At 32.6% G+C, this 15,194-nt stretch overlaps 1 protein-coding gene and 1 non-coding gene across 2 annotated transcripts in view; one reads left to right on the plus strand and one right to left on the minus strand.

Moving 5' to 3' along the window:
• Window positions 1-15,194, plus strand: part of LOC143189975 (uncharacterized) — a 563,901-nt gene that overhangs the window by 365,519 nt on the left and 183,188 nt on the right. The gene's annotated exons all lie outside the window — the stretch shown is intronic.
• On the minus strand, window positions 12,627-12,708 carry TRNAS-CGA (transfer RNA serine (anticodon CGA)). Its single transcript has one exon. It is a non-coding gene; the product is annotated as a tRNA-Ser (tRNA).

A 15,194-nucleotide genomic window follows, 5' to 3' on the forward strand; every position in this document is an offset into this window, starting at 1 on the left:
TAGCAGGTCTCTTATAATTATCTCGTTATAATCATGATTTATTTTAATGATGCTAATTCCGGAGTTAGCACATGTTTTACATAGTACTTATATTATTTTCATTCTGGATTTTTCGCACAGATTTCTTAAGAGTTACGTATTTAAATGTCTAATAATTAATTTACCACCACCAGTTTTCATAAATATTCCTACTAACAACATCCTAGTTCTTCATTTCAGATATATAAATATAAAGTTCCGGTTCCACTTTATAGTGGATGAATGTTGCATAATTTTTATTTTTAATCAACTGTTAGTAAATGATTTGCTCAGATTTTTGGAAAGTTTAAAAGTTCTCTGCAGATGTTAAAAACCACTATAATATTACTGCTGGTACTATGTACCACTACTACTTATTTTATCATCATGTATTGAAATATTTGGAACCACTCCTATATCTGATTTACACTGCTGATATCCCAATGACAAAAGAAACAGTACTTGTAACACTTTCCGATGACACATTTATCTTGGCAAAAGATGTATCTCCGTCCAAAGCTATAGAAACAGTACAAGTAGCGGTCAGCAAGATCTATAAATGGACTAAAGACTGAAAAATACAGCATAATAGCTCCAATTCTGCCTATGTTAATTTTGCGTTGCGGTGAAATATCAAAAACCTAATTATATCACTTGACAGGTGCACCATTCTTCAAGCAGAATCAGCAAAATACCTCGGAATATATCTCAATTGTAGGGTAGACTGGAAACATCATGTTAGGCAAAAATCAGAGCAGATTAGATTCAAAGTCAAGCAACTATACTGGTTAGTCGGAAGATACTCTTAATTTGACCTAAAATCAAAGCCATTGGTTTATCAGTCAATCATAAAGCCAATTTGGACCTAATTGGGTTATTTGCACCCAATACGGTTGCACTGAGACAACTGGTAATCCAAAGTACCCAAAACAAAATTCTACGATTATTGATTATTACCATTGCTTATCTCTACGTAACCAACGAAGAGCTGCACGATGCCCGCGAAATCAAATGGATACACGAAGTGACCCAAGATTTCACCTTGAGAAAGCATGAAATAACGGTGCTAAATCATAGCAACATAGAAGCAATAGAGCTACTAGGTCACACGCAAGAAATCAATAGATTGAAGCGAACTAAACCATACGAACTTGTTCAGTGTATAAGTGTATTCTTAACGTTAGCTTAAGTACATTAGTTTTATTTTACTTTGGGAAATGCATACTGATGTATAAATACCGTATTCGTTTTGCTTACGAATACGTTAATTTATAAATTAAGATTGTACTAAGCATATTTAATGTAAAATGTAACTAATAAAAAATTGTATTAAAATATTTTATATATATATATATATATATATATATATATATATATATATATATATATATAATTCTATAAATATTTAATATATATTTTAAAGTCTCCTTTTACCAACGAGCGTTTATCTGGACTGGACCTAACTGTTTAGCGTTTGGCGTTTAGGACCTCGCCACTGTCCTCGGCATTAAACCTACCGACTGGCGAGAGACTAACTTAGAAATCATCATTCCTTTTTTGGTCCTCAATGTCGTTCATTAATATCAAACCGATCATTAATATATGGCGAAACCACCATTCTCGGATAAAACCAAATTATAATACATTAAGAAGGATAAAATGATTCTATACTGTTACATAAATACACGTACATACAATTTTAAATCTTAACTAAAATCGGTTGGAACAGCTGCAAATATTCAAGTGCTTGGAATCATTATTTTAGGAGAACAAATGATATACGCAACTAAATTAATAATTTCTTCTTATTCTTAACTATTTCTAATATATTCCTGAAATTTAAAAACCGCTTTGAGAACATAGCAGCGATCCACTCATCGATCAGTTTTCGCATTTTTACAGTATTTCGAAGCCGCGTGTCTGCCAAGCCAGCCAGGCTTAGATCTGGAAAGTCTGAACGCGCGAAGTTGTAATCGCAATAAGGCGCTACGCCTAGTGAGTACTCTGGATGCGGCAGAACTACCTATATGACGAAGCAGTATCACCATAAGTTTCAAAATGTGATAGATGGACTTCGGCATGAGATTTCCTCACGGAATACTACATAGAAAATTATTATTTTATGTAAAGAATTATCAAAACTATCTAAGATAACATTTAGGCTAGGTTTTATAAAAACGTTTAGTGCCATCAATTTCTGTAAATACACCATGGTTTTAATGTACCTTCTCGTTTAAAGAAGAAAAGCCATACCTTTTATTTACTAAATATTTTTCATTTCCCTTAAATTCGACACATTTACCAGCCTAGAATGTAAGAAAATATTTAATATAAATCAAAAGAATAAATTTACAGATTCCACAGTGTAATACATTCCTGTTTTATCGCTTTATTTTTACAACTTAATTTCGTTTGGAATAATATGCAGATATTATTTCGCGAAACAACTTCTCGTCTCAACGTTTCAACTGTTCCAGTTCGGCGAGTTGCCATCTAAAAGTTTTCCAGCTCCGCAATTTCTGGCAAACTGGAATTGATTAAAGACCAAACATTTTGGAAAGTAATTTAAAGTCATTAAACGCGCAAAGAAAACACACTTTCGGCTTATCCCAAATAAGGAAACATATCAATTCGGAATCTGATGCGAATAAATTGAGGGTAATGAATATTCAGCGGCTCGTCTGGAAACTTTTAAATTGCGCAAGGTAACCGAGAAAATAGAATGTCGAATTTGCGCCACCTGTAAGCGACGGGGTAGTCATTAAAAGGTGAAAGTGCCGCGAGAGGGAGCTTGGATGGTTTTAGGTTAAATGTCCTACGGAGGATACGTCTGCCTCATTATTAGCATTCGACGTTTGTCTTATCGCGTAGCGTTGAGTTAGGAAAGCTGTTGGCTTGATTGCTGACGGTTAAACTTAAAGATCTTTCACACAAACGTACACATGCAATTTAAATTATTTTAAAGAAGAACATCTTTTGATTATTTCTTTTGGTATAATAATCTGAATTTCGATTGTTAATCATTGTGTGATGGTAAAATCGCCGTATCCTCAGCATATGTTGCTATAGTAGTGGTTCTTTTACGTCAACTGTAGATAAGGTATAAAAACGAGAATAGGAAATGGCAATATATTAAAATGTTTTTTAACAATAACAAAGTATTTTAATTACATGCAGAATATTGAAGATATATATTATTATTACAAGAAATATATAAATTTCACAACGTAATATCGATAAATGTGTCCTCGACAATGCCAACGATATTCTTTTGAAATTCATCCCAAGGTTACTCAAAACCTGAAAAGGGAAACACTGGAAATTAAAAACAAAACCATAAATGACTATTTGAGGAATTTAACAGATGATAAATAAACTGATTATTCACTCTGGAAAACCACAAAATATCTGAAGCGCTCATGTCTAGACAGTCCACCTATAAGAGACCTATGTGGGAATTGGGCACGTGACAATCGCCAAAAAGCAGAAGCATTTGTTGAATATCTAGAAAACACTATCAAACCAAACGAAACTAATATTGAATATAATTTGCCGGACATAGAAGCTGAAAATTCGATTATTAGTTAGTCACGCCGAAAGAGTTAACCAAAGTTATTAAAACTGACATTAACCCCAGGAAATCACCAGGCTACGATTTAATAAAAGGGGAATTACTGCAAAAACTACCAAGAAAGGAAATTATAAAACTCACCAACTTGATCAATACAGCACATAGATTAAAACATGATCCAAGCATTTGGAAGATCCACAAGGCTCATTGATTCCGCAAGATTCATTGAAGGGCTGTGAAATGAATGTGAAACCCTTTATCATAGAAACCAATACTAAGCTGCAAAAAAAATGGTGCAACGATAATACCATAATAATACTAGATACTGCATAATACCTGGATACTTGATTATTGGAATAATTTGGTATGGTCCGATGATTCATTATATAAATTATTTCCTAAAGCTACCGCATTTTTCCGAATGGATTGCCTGGTTCTTACAATCAAGCGTGGGAGACGTTTTGTTATGATCAGAGCGGTAATATCGTGGTATTCAGCTGATCCTCTTATTCACATCACTGCTTTATTGCGAATGAATATCTTGACTAGCTGGCCTGAAACACTGGTACAAGGTTTTGGTACAAGAATGGGACAAAATTCGTTGGAAACTATTCACTCACTCTACGAGTTTGCTTTGCAAAGAATTGCAGCTGATTTAAAAACAAATAGCTGCTCAACACGTCACTAATAAATATATATTGTCTACATGTCAACTGTTCATATTATTTTTTCCGTCTATTGAAATATGTTAAAATTATTTCTGTAAAAAAAATAAAAGATAACCATAGAAGAACTCGTAAAGCAAAAGTATTTCCAATAAAATTCAAACATCAAAACACCCAATGAAAACAATCATTTAAAAACTTTGGTTGGTTCGGTTTGGGCGGTTTCCGAAAAAGGGGGAAAACTTCGATTTTGTATCACCTGTAGAGGACTAAAACTCATTAAAAGGTTAAAATGTCGAAAGGGGAGCGGCGCCAGCTCCTGGCCGAAATGTCACCCCAAATGCTATTCCCCCTTGGTTATTAGTTCTTGGCATTTTCCTTGCTATCTTCCCTCGAACACAGAAAACTGCTGTTATACCGGATTGTGATTAAATTAAATGCCAGTTGGCCGAGCGGCATAATTTCACAACTAAATGTCGCAACTTTAGAATCTGATAGGACAATATTGCCTTTCATTGCTTTTATTATGTCTTGTTGAATTAATAAAGTAACATTATTTTATAAAAGGGTATTGTCTCTTTAATTAGGTGGAAGCAAGAGGATATTTTTTATATGCATTAAAATGCGTTTTCGCTATACTTCTTTATAAAAATAAGTTTTATTTGAAAATCGTTATAAAAACATTACTGGCAACTGTGTTTCGTTCTTTTCACAATCAACATTTTTAATCCTCGTGATATTTGTTAGATGACACTTCTGTCAAAACTATAATGAATCGACCAACTTTAAGCATCATAAGTATAAACATGAAAATGGTAGTTGTTTAGATTTTGACAAAGAAATTTCTTTTTTCTTTTCCACTTAAATGTCAGCAAATAAGAATCAATGAGTTCTCAAGAAGCCAAGTCTAATCTTCATCAAGCTGGCATTAAATTGATCAAGGAAAACTTCTGTGCAGTGTCTTACAAAGCAAAAGGAAATTATCTGTTAGAATTTCTAACTAAATTATCCAATAGCTATAAAATCCCAAAATAACATTGTACGCCTCTGTCATAACTCCTTCGAGAAACTCCCTACACATAATTTCAAACATTTATTTACAAAAGATAATGGAGATAAAGTCATAGCCAGCATCCTGATAGGATATTTTGAAAATAACACACTTGAAAATTAATATCACTAACCTAAATTAGTTACTCACATGAATCGCCAATATCAAAATATCCGATTCATCATGAATCACTTTTCCATTCCACACCATTAAAATGCCGAAACTCCTTTTTTATACGTTTTAGTTAGATTAATTGGCAAATACAACAAATTCGGACGGGCTATGTGACACCATCATAATGGATTCATTAATGAGTTCGATTTCAAATTATATACAACTTGAAGAATACAAATTAAGAAATCCCCCAAATGTACAATAAAATCCAATGCTCACCTACCATAAAAAGAGGAACGGAAGAAGATAAAACTGAAAAGGTTTCCTAGCAGTCATTTCCTTCAAGAATTGTTGTTTCTTGAATCGCATTGGAAAGCTAACTTGGAAATCGAAGGTAAGTGGAAACATAGCATCAAAGTGCTCGCCAACGGTATCTCTAAAAGGGATGCTGTAAGGTCCAAGGTTACCTGTAAGTATGGGAAGTGTACATATGTGAAATTGGCTGGATTGTACATGGATAAAAGAACATTTACGACGTGTGAAATATAAACAATCAACTTTGACTGTATTCTAGATCGGTATTCGCCACCAGTTTCTGTTTAGTAAAGTCGATTAGTTTTTCTTTTAGCCACTCACAAGGCTATTTTGAAAGAAAACACATTAAAAGGTGGTTCTTAAATTTATAAACACCAAAATAATCTCAACAAAGACAAGAACTATAAGATCAACCCTGTTCGGTGTATCATCTTCCTGATCTTCTTACTTATTCAACAGACTATGAAGAAGCTGGACCCCTTTCGGTTGAGAAATAAGGTAACCTTATTAGGAGAGCGTTGATAAAAATGTTTCCGCCACGAAAATATAATTTATAACAAATCACTTTTTGAAAGGTACGAACTGCTAACCCCTTTAGAAAACTATTTACTAAAAAATATAAAAATACATAAGTAGGAATAATTTGATAAGTTCAGATGCTCAATAACCAAGTTCATCCTCTAAGCAATAGCTCGGTTGCAATACGTAAAATTATTACACATATTCGCTATATTGCTCTGCTATGTTGCTTTGCTTACGGAATAAATAAATGCATTACTTAATTGCCAATAATTTCATATTCCTGGAATCGGATGTGTATTATAAACTATATAATTTTTTAAAATGTCTTCTACTCAACATGAGTTTAGTGTAATTAAATTGTATTTTAGTTTTTTAAATACCCAACAAATACTTTTTTTCGGCGAGAAACTAATTTAACTAAGCACATATTATAAAAGAGCTTGGAAAATGGAAACCTAAAAAGAAAAATGATAATAAATTCCAAGAATAACTATACTACCTTATTTGTTCAATACTAATTAATATATTCAAGGTCCTAATGTGGAATGGAATTAGTTTCAAAACAGGTTAAATCAATATTGCTCTACAGATATTTAAAATACTTTTTCAGTATTGTAATATTATTAGCTAATCAATCATTGCAGCGAGATGCGAGTAATCTGATTGTAGTCTCCTAAAAACATTAATTATCTTTGGTCGAAATATATTTCGAAAAACTGATTTCGTTTGTTGATATTTCAGCTTTCTGCATGTTACTTACAAAAACTTTTAAAAGCTACACATAGAAGAAGAAACGAATTCAAAATTTCATGTAACTTTACTACTCAAAAATACGTCAGTTATAATATTTATAATAATAATAATTATACATAATAATTATTTACTGCTGAGTGTAGTTAGTTTATCATTATACTAAACATATTAAGGCGAATGAGACTAAATCTACTCACAGACACCCTGCGGACTTCTCTCCTAGTAAATATTATTGATTATGAATTCAATTACGAATAATGAGCAAAGGTTGAAAAATATATATTAACAAAACGTAAATAACTCTAACTTAAGCTGGACCAGGTGTGGTATAGATGATGTAAATCTTCATTATCCCGATCTAGATAATAAAGTCTAGTTTAATAACTCAAATCTTAGGTCTATTTGAACGTATAGTGTTGCGTGCCATCGAAGCCCCATTTTACGCCCCTAACAAAAAGTCGTATACCACTCGTATACTATACCGAATAGAAAACCAATCTTCTATTTATCGTTAATTAGTTAAAGCCGTATAAGATACTTATTGCCCATTAAACATATTATTCAATTCTAGGAGAATTAAAATTGTGTCTTATTTTCATATCTATGTAATTAAGCTCATTAAATAAGATTAAAAGTTTTGATTGATCTTGGCCCGTTCTATAGGTATGCTATGTTATGTTTTACACTGGATATATCTACTCTATTTGACCTTCAATTCATAAAAGTTAATGAATGCGGATGTTTTACAAAAAGTCTCAAAATCCTAACAACGTCGATAATGTCGATAAGTCTTCAGTATCAACCTTTTTTGGTTTTAGCAACACAATGCACCAAACCATTTTTGTCTGGTAAGTAAAATATTCGATGATTAGCTTATTTACATATCAGCATTTCTTTTTTTTTTTTTCAAGTCCTAGTACTGAATTTTACGCATTTAATCTGCGTTTATGTCCAATTACGCTTGAAATGCATTATATTCGACCTGTTTTAACCCTCCGGTGCGTTCTTCATCATTAAAATCAATGTTACCGCCTTTAGACTTTTAAAACCAAACTCAAGGTGTATGAAGTGTATCTTAGCAGTAAGTATGTAAACGTAAATCTCGAAAATTAATTTTCTTATCAACAGCTGCAGCAGATCTTATCTTGTTAGTATAAATAGTCTCTAATCTTTTTATAGCTATTGTATTATAACTACGTTCAATAGATATCACTAGTACATCTATATTTATGATTAAGACAGAAATTGAAAGGTCTTTTCGATAGACGGTGGTCTATCAGATGATATAATTACCTGAGGCCAACGATAAAAACTAACAAAACTAGTTACTTAAACTAATACTTAAAACAACTTTTATTTTGCCTTACCCTTGTCTAAATACAATTTGTTTCATCTATTTTTTATAGAGTTTAACTAAACTGTAACTGAAAGGCAATAGTTGAGGCATTAAACTAAAATCTCCTTCGCATCATCCCCAACGAACAATTCGAGTCAGGTGCACCAGACACCTTGAATTTCATAGCCAAAATTCAATCAAATATCTCAAGCTGTCCAAAGATAAAAATCCTCCAAAGTTATAATAAAATAAGGGACAAATATATAAAACGTAAATATGAGCTTACCCAATGACTTAGTAACCTAATACAATCATGCTTAGAAAGTAGGACCTTCCAAGTCAAAATTAACACTATACTTTCAATAACTAAGGATAAGCATCAGAGTTTCCCAGGGTTCTCCTCTCGGTCCCATAATGCACTACCTTTACGTAGCCGACTTTCAATTCAGGAGAAAATGCATCAACACCGCACTTTATTCACATGACACTTCTAATACAACAGGCTATTTACAAAAGAACCGACGTATACCATCTTCTATTTCCCTTCCTGTGCAGGAAAGGGGCGCTTTCAATTAAAGCAACACTGTGAAAACTATTAATCGGACCAGTTCTTCTATATGAAGCCCTAGTATAGTTCAAGCATATTAGCAATAGTATGCTCGAAATACTACATGCTAGGGCCCAGCAATCCCTGAGCTTCCATGATATATCCGAAACTCACAAATCCACCTTCAAACCAGTATCCCTTTAGTAGAGAGACTTCTAGGAGCATTAAGAGCAATATTCACCACTTGATTATACCCAGATCAGTAGTCTTTACCAGGGTTACCGCCTCACAACCCGCGGTATGATGGGAATACTTTACACTCACCCTTTTCCTTGTTCCAGAAGCTTATTTCATGTCACGTTCTAGGTCATTATTACCACGACATCCTTTTGTCCCACTCGAATGCCACATCAACTAAAATCCTTTAACTTAAAACAAAGGATGAAATGCACCAATCTAGACAAAAAAAAATTAGACTTAATTCATGTAAAATCCAACCGTCGAATTTCTTTTGGATTCATGTATTATATAAATAATTCAAACCTGTAATCAGACTAAAAGTAACGACTAAAATACAAAATTGAATATTGAAATATTAACGAGGTTGAAAAGGATCATAAAAATAAACTTGTTAACTTTTCTAGCTTACCCATTAACGGGCTTGTTTACCAAGCCAACATTATTGCAATTAATTTAATTTATATAGAGATTGCCATAGTGTTGATCATATGCTAATAGCCAACCATAGTACAAATCGTACATGTATACATAATGGCATAATTATTCAAATTTTCCAACGACCTAATGTTTTCGCACTCTATTACATTCCAATTAGTTTGAGTAAACTAACAGCCCATAATTGTAATCTCACTTAGCGGAAATTTTGCGCTGAAACATACATAAACATGAAAAAAGAGTACGAGGAGAGGTTCGGCCTGAAGGGATAAAAAAAGAGCTAAATATTCTTGAATTCGCCAAGCGAAGGTAACGTTCATTACGCTAAAAGCTTCAAATAATTTTAAGCACAAGAGCTTAAACCCCTCACTGGTAAATTTCTAAGTTTCACTCGCTACATGCTTTTTTTAAATAACGCAAGTAAATACTTCCGGGTAAAAGGATCCATAATTCGTTACCTTAACGTTGTTCTTGGCTTTATGCATATAAATTCATTTTTAAAATTATATGGCGCCTGTCAAAGTAAACATACTTTTCAAAAATTACCTATTCTAAGCATGCCACTTATGGCCACACTTTTTTATGTTTTATTATAGAAATCTAGAAAATTAAAACTAACGAACTATTTGTCTTTATCCTAATTTGCTACGATTTTAAAATTACTACAACGTACTTATTCTACGATACACTTTGGGCTTAACATATATATCACTGTTTTTAATATGCACTGAGTTTTACTTATAACTTCACTGACCGGATCAAATGATTTCACTATCTTTAATTTTTCACTAAACAATCATTATCTAGAAACTGGAGAACTTGAATATTGATGTGCTGAAGCCTCTCTTCACAACATTATCGATATTTTTTACCTTTAGGTCATTACGCCTATTGTCGTCACCAATGTTCCTTGGAACACCAACAATACCTCGCAGTATCTTGTCCTGGAACATATGTATGATATTTGTACTGGTTCGCCCAGTACAACCCCAGAGTTGAAGTCACACTGGTTTCAAGACATGTTGGTAAAGCAAAAGTTTATTATATACTGACAGGACTGAATATATACCCAATAACAGTATATTTTTTGTACTTTCTTCATTAGTGTAGTTCTTCACATTTTATCTTAACATGTGGCTCCCACATAAGTTTGTAGTTTGTATTCTTGATTAACTTGTTAGTAAAATCAATATGCACTAACTTATTTTGTTTAGTTTTCATGTGACATTTTTCTGTCGTTATATTTTGGCAATAACTGTGGATATTAGCCGATATGGAGCTGTTTCATGGGGTGTTTTAGTAGTGCTTTACCATCGTTGCCGTCCTATCTATTTTAGTATTTCTCCCTATTGCAGCTATACAAGTTTAATTAGGTTTTTCTTGGTTCGTTATGTTTTCTTTTTATACATTTAGTGAGTCTGTTTCGAAAATCATTTTGGTTTAGCCTTATAACTATTTATGTTTCTTTATTTAAGTTTTTGTAATTCTTTTGCAACAACGCAATCTGTAATTAGTAAGACGATCCCCTCCACAGTTAAGACCTTTTGGTTTCTGATTTTTGGATTTTTTACAATGTGACAACACTTCTTGGCTCATTTTTGTAACATATAATTTCATAAAATTGTATACCTTACATAGCATCAGTTTATCGTAAATACAATGCTATTAAAAATCGATTTATTGCATTATTAGTAAAGATAAGTATATTGATAAACCACTAATACATTTATATTATAAATATAGTAAAACTTTTAACAAATCATTGCAACTCACTTTTATCAAATTAATAGATCCAGGATGTGTTAACGAGTGACCAAACCTTATATCAAACATCACAAGTTGTTTAGATGACTGTCAAAATATGTCTTTCCATTATATACACTGTCAAGGATTTTATCATCATCATCGTCAATCCGTAGGCGGGAACATTATCTACTTCTCAGTCTCTGCTGTTAGTACCTCATAATTATTTACTAAATTCCACCACAGTTGACGATGGACTGCAGCTGTTCTGATCTTAGACAATGTCAGTCTTCTATTTTTCAGATCGATTTCAATTATCTTGATCAATGTCTTTCTCGGTACCTTCCACCTAAAAGACCGTTCATTCGACAGGCATGTCCAAATCATTACAATCTGCGTCTCTGAATTTGTTCATCAACTGTGTTCTAATTATCGCATCTTAATCGAACGACTTCATTTCTAATAGGATATCGGATAAACATGTAAGATTTCCCTTAATTATCTCAAAGATCCAATTTCACATATATCATTTTGTTGCAAGTCTCGAAGTCATACAGAAGAATTCACAGGATAAGAATTGGACAAGAAAATGTCACTCCTTCTCATTTAGATGCACCATCCTAGAGAAAGAAAATCTACTGCAACTCGGCCGATTCGATTTATTATTTCAGCGATAGACGTCATTTTCTGCACTTGCACTTGGTCCAACTCGATCCAGTTCAGATTTACAGTAGCAGGCTATCCGTCAATCATTCGGATCCTCCAGTTAGTTCAGGGCCTTGATCTTTTCTTAATTAATTCTCAAACCATGTGGATCTGCGGTGTCAACGAAGAACTCTGATAGCCTTAACATCCGCATTTTCAACATCCGCAAGCAATTTCCTGACGATTTAGAATAACTTATTAATTTTATAGAAATATAGTGTGAAGCTGAGTAGTATTGAGTGGACAACATATCATTTACCCTACAAAAACTGATTTAAGGATGAAGTTTCTAAAGCTGATGTTAAAAAAACTTTTTAACATTTTTTTTTGTAAACGTTTTAATTAATATACTTGTATTCGTCTAAATGGCAACCATTTATTCTTGCTCTGTGAAAATATTAGTTTTGTTGCGTTTTTTAGTAAAATGTATTAAAAAGTTGTTATATACAAATAATTACCACATTTATATTATTGACTTAACTTAATTCTTCTACAATAAACTAATTATTGAATGACTAATTTAATACCTAAATGTAAATCCAATATGTGTCAATTTGTAACAAACTCAATATATTTCAATATATTTGTCAATGATATTTAAAAAAAGTGACCGCTGCGAACAGGATTCGAACCTGTGCGGGCAAAGCCCATTTGATTTCGAGTCAAACTCCTTAACCACTCGGACATCGCAGCTTGTGGGCAGTTTTAGAATACATATAGAAACTTAATTTAACACCAAATATGGTATGCTATATTTTAAATTTATAAATTCAAATTTATTTAACATGGTTCAATAATAATGAAGGTTTTGCATATAGAAAGCCGTCGCGTTAATATTGATGGAGTTTATTCTTCAAGGATTATCAGACTTCTTTATAATTATCAATTTTAAGTAATCTAATATAATTTTTGTATACTAATAACAGTATATCATTTAAAATATTAATTATGGAAAATACCTTGTTTTTATATGTAATAATATTCTTTATATCACATCATTAATATATTATCACAATTATATTATAATACAAAGAAATATCTATGACTTATTTAATGTTTCTCAAATTTTCTAATTATTACAAAAAAAAAGATTATTATTATTTTCTATGTTACTTACACTTCCTTCATGGTAACACCATCGCGACTTTAATTTTGAAAGAAGTAGATACCATTAGTGTTACCTTTCAAAATATATATTAAAATATACACTATTTTAGGATACAATTACCTATTTATCACTAATCAAATTCGTTTTTGGGAAGTCTATGAAATAGGAGATTAGTAATATCATCAATATTTATTTTGTACAGGGAAGGCGAAATATAAATATTGATTTAAGTAGAAATCAAAATGCAGGTTCATGGCACTTAAAATGTTGAAATATAAATAAGATACTACCATTCCAGTATTATTCTGGTGTAAACGAAAATTTATATCTCTAGCAGCTGACGACAATATTTAAATTGGTGACTGACATACCAACTTATTCCAATATCCACCAACATATAACGTCAAGAGTAATAGTGTTACCGTTGTAAACAATATAATTATCAATATACACTTCAAATATAAACCGATTGCCTCGTGTATAATATAAATATTTGACTTTTTTCTTTAGCTTAAAGTCCCCGGCCTACCATAATAAAACATATTTTTTGACAAAATTAGTTTTTTTTATTCAACATAATTCCATTCAAAGGTGATACACTGATTATAGCGACCCTCAAACTTTTCGATGCCATTTTTGTAGTACGATTTGTCCTTTACTTCAAAATAGGCCTCAGTTTCGGCGATCATCTCTTCATTCGACGAAAATTTCTTCCCAGTGAGAATTATTTTGAGATCTGAGAACAGGAAATAGTCACTAGGGGCCAGATCTGGAGAACACGGTGGATAAGGAAGCAATTCGAAGCTCACTTCATTGATTTTTGCCATCGTTTTCACTGACTTGTGACACGGTGCATTGTCTTGGAAAAGCAGTACTTTCTTTTTCTTCAAATACGGTCGTTTTTCAGCGATTTCGTCCTTCAAACGGTCCAATAACGCTATGTAATAGTCGCTGTTGACGGTCTTTCCTTTTCAAGGTAGTCCTTGAAAATTATTCCATGCGCATCCCAAAATACAGATGCCATGCCTTGAAGACCTTGCCAGACGACTGTTCACTCGAATGACTGTTGATTGGACTTCGGAGTAAAATGATGGAGCCATGTTTCATCCATTGTCACACATCGACTCAAAAACTCGGGCTTATTACGCTTGATCATCTTCAAACGCTGCTCTGAATCATCAACTCGTCGTTGTTTTTGGTCAAAAGTGAACTCGCGCGGCACTCACTTTGCACAGAGCTTTCTCCTACCCAAATATTCATGAATGATATGATATACACGTTCAGTTGATATCTTTAGAGTGTTTGCTATTTCTTTCAAATTCAATTTACGGTCATTCAAAATCATTTTGTAGATTTTTTAATGTTTTCTTCGGTAACAACTTCTTTTGGGCGTCCACTAAACGTATGGATTTAATTGTAGTAGCGACATCTATATATCAGGCCGAGGACTTTTTAATTGACCTGTTAGATAATATGTTATAATGTTTGGGTATAATATTCTCATTAAGCGTCAAGATACGCAATATAAAAGCAAATAACATATTTTAATATCTAGCAAAAGAAGAAACTACTCCATCTTAACTAATTTTTAAGTGCATCATAACTCGACTTACTGTTCAAAGTAACGTCTCTCAACCACGGACCTTGGCATTAAGCCTACCCGCAGGCCAGTGACCAACTTAGAGATAATCAGTATCTCACTCAGCCTGACTAATTGTGTTACTGGTAGGGTTGTTCCTTTTTTGATTTTACACGATTGCCTATGGACAATAATAATTATAAACAAAAACAAACATACTTTTTTGTTGTCTTAAAAACTGCGGCTACCAAGCCGGCTTGCTTTTGAGTAGCAAGCTTAATTTTCTAGCGATGCGAAGCGAATTAAACTAGCGATGATTAACAGCTTTTTCTTTTAATTTTCTTTTAAATGTAATATAATACAATCAAAAAAGCATCACAGATCAGAATGCAATTTAGGAAGAAAAGGCTTTATTAGAAGTTAAACGCCTAAATATATTCGTAACCTACTAAAAGATTGTTTTGTGTGTTTATTTGTAATCGGCACTAATAC

The sequence above is a fragment of the Rhynchophorus ferrugineus genome, unplaced genomic scaffold, assembly GCF_030347505.1.
Source record: "Rhynchophorus ferrugineus isolate W39M unplaced genomic scaffold, kcgeb_rfMv2 rfM1, whole genome shotgun sequence".
NCBI lineage: Eukaryota > Metazoa > Arthropoda > Insecta > Coleoptera > Curculionidae > Rhynchophorus > Rhynchophorus ferrugineus.